Source organism: Hylobates moloch, unplaced genomic scaffold (assembly GCF_009828535.3).
Source record: "Hylobates moloch isolate HMO894 unplaced genomic scaffold, HMol_V3 SCAFFOLD_1, whole genome shotgun sequence".
NCBI lineage: Eukaryota > Metazoa > Chordata > Mammalia > Primates > Hylobatidae > Hylobates > Hylobates moloch.
Genome location: NW_026652276.1, coordinates 15,684,124 through 15,687,007, shown reverse-complemented (window position 1 = coordinate 15,687,007; position 2,884 = coordinate 15,684,124). Strand labels below are relative to the sequence as shown.

Below are 2,884 nucleotides of genomic sequence, written 5' to 3'. Positions count from 1 at the left end.
CCTTGATTCAGGTTCCTTGTTTATTACCACATGAGCATTTCTCCGGTATATTTTTAGTACAATGTGTTATCCTAGACTGATCATATGTTCACAGATTGTGAGGAGCCTGTGAAAGACTTTTTGCTGTACTTGCTATTGGGCAAAATCCCGTCTGCTACCTGGTATTCATGTAGAGTAAACTGCAATGTGGAAACAGATGGTATGACCAAGTGGGAGAGAGACTCTGTCTGCAAAACTGGGAGAGCTTCACTCTGACTGGGGGTGGAAGAGGAATGAACAAGTCCACCCCAGCGTGAAAATAAGATGAAAATATAAAAGAATGTCAGTGTTGAAGGTTACTCCCTTTGATTTTGCCAATACCCCGGAACCATGTGAGCACATGAACATTCCAAAGAAGAAGATACCTCCAGGTTCTTCACATGGTGAGTGAAGCCTTAGTATTCAAACCACTGTGGCTTAATACATGATATTTGCATGAGATAATTTGATCAACTCAAGGCGCCCAGTATATCCTTTTTTGCATTTGAGAATCAAAAGGAGCAACGTGTTTCCCTATAGGTTGTCTGTCAAATGATAAATGAGACCTCAGTAGTATTTTACACTTTGTGTTGTCTTATTTTCATCCGGTCGCTAAAATTAAGATCAAATTATTTTTCTTCTTTTGAATCCGAAAACTGAGATCAATTTTCTCTTCACAGCCCAGAGTTCTGACTATGGTTTAGCACCTTCCACGGGGTGAGAGGAAGTTAGATAAATTGGAATTTGTTTCCTGTTCCCATGTGAACTGCTACATCTGTGCATGACTCTCCAGAACATTTACTTATTTTTATAGCTTTTGTCCATGCTTATTTTCGTAAAACAGATGTGCTAATTGAATTTTTAAAATTTTAAAATTTTTTATTGTTGTGGGGACATAGTAGGTATACATATTTATTGAGATGTTTTGATACAGGAATGCAATGCATAATAATCACATACATTTTTATTTATTTTAGTTAACTTTATTTATTTAGAGAAAGGGTCTCGCTCTGTCACCAAAGCTGGACTAGAGTGGAGCAATTATAGCTCACTGAAGCCTTGAACTCCTGGCTCAAACAATCCTCCTGCTTCAGCCTCCCAAGTAGCTATTAGTGTGTATTAATTGGATTTTTAAAACACAAAAAGCACCTGATCAAAATTAGCCCAGTTCTAAAGAAGTCAATTATATATTTAATCATTATATTAGTCAGAGTTCTCTAGAGGGACAGAATTAATGGAATACATACATATATATATATATATATATATATATATATATATATATATATATACACACACATATGTATATATATATATGAGTTTATTTACTATTAACTCACATGATCACAGGGTCCCACAATAGGCCATCTGCAAGCCGAGGAGCAAGGAGAGCCAGTCCAAGTTCCAAAACTGAAGAACTTGGAGTCAGATGTTTGAGGGCAGGAAGCATCCAGCATGGAAGAAAGATGTAGGCTCGGAGGCTAGGCCAGTCTCTCTTTTCACATTCTTCTGCCTGCTTACATTCTAGCTGTACTGGCAGCCAATTAGACTGTGCCCGCTCAGATTGAGGGTGGGTCTGCCTTTCCCAGCCCACTGACTCAAATGTTAATAATCTCCTTTGGCAACACCCTCACAGACACACCCAGGATCAGTACTTTGTATCCTTCAATCCAATCAAGTTGACACTCAGTATCAACCATCACAATCATGCATCTTCAGTTCTCCCAATTATATGCCCAGGTCACTAACCTGACTGAATCTGGGTTATCTAACCAAGGTACCATGTTAATGGCTGAAAAAACAAACAAACAAACAAATAAAAACAGGTTGAGGAAAAAAGTTTGCTTTGGTTACAGGTCATTATAAGCGAATGCTTATTGCTAGAATAATTTATAACTGAATTAAACATTGTTTCTTACACTCTCCAGTGGCATACACAATGCTACATTGTTCTTGGCACCAGGCAGCTGCTAAAGTTTCAGATTCGGCTAATGGACTGATGCTCCTAGAGCAGGCCTGGCACGCTGGAAACAGCTCCAGGACCTGCTGGAGCACCTCGCCCTGGTTATCCTGGAAGCAGCTAGAGTGGATGCTGATTCTACTCATGCCATTTTCATCTGTGAACCCCCAAAGATGTCACAATGTAACTGATATACAGTCAGCATTAAATAAACATACATATTCTGACTGTATGCCACTGGTTCAAAGGCCACTAAAATTATTACATTAAGACGAAACAAATGTATAGGTTCAGGATGTCATTGGCTTCTGCTTCTCTGTGCAGATGCATAGAATAGCAGGGAATGTGAAGAACTGCTAACTCTGTTGTCTTACGGGATAATTCAGGTTAGTTGAATGGTCTGGTTATTTGGAAATTATCCAAAGATGCAGTGTTGAACAGCAGAAATAGCCAAGACAAAGAGGCAAGATCCTACTTGTCAAACCGTGCTCTCCCTTGCTTAGCGTTCTAGTGCAGGGCCTTTCTCTTTCTGGTATACCTCTATTCTTTGATCCATAAGTGATGACTTGCTCTGTTTTCAGAGATTTTCTGAGGACATATGTTTGTAATACAGTGAATGTTAGTGTGCCCCCAAAATTTATATGTTGAAACCCTCATCTCATTATGATGGTATTTGGACGGGGAGCTGTTGGGAGATAACCAGGACATGAGGCTGGAACCCTCATGAATCGCATTAGTCCCTTTATAGGAAGAGGCCAGAGAGCTAGCTGGTTCCTTCCACCACGTGAGGCTACGACAACTCATTAATCTCCAATTTGGAAAAAGAGCCCTCACCAGAACCTGAGCATGCCAGTACTCTGACCTTGGACTTTCACACTGCATAACTGTGAGAAATAAATTTCTATC

General features: G+C 39.7%; 1 long non-coding RNA gene across 1 annotated transcript in view; it reads left to right on the top strand.

Annotated features, from left to right (window-relative positions):
- Positions 1-248: 248 nt before the first annotated feature.
- LOC116809447 (uncharacterized) overlaps positions 249-2,884 on the top strand; it is a 48,422-nt gene continuing 45,786 nt past the window's right edge. Inside the window, exon 1 of the long non-coding RNA XR_004369849.1 lies at positions 249-422. This is a non-coding gene — a long non-coding RNA (uncharacterized LOC116809447). The remainder of the gene's footprint in view (positions 423-2,884) is intronic.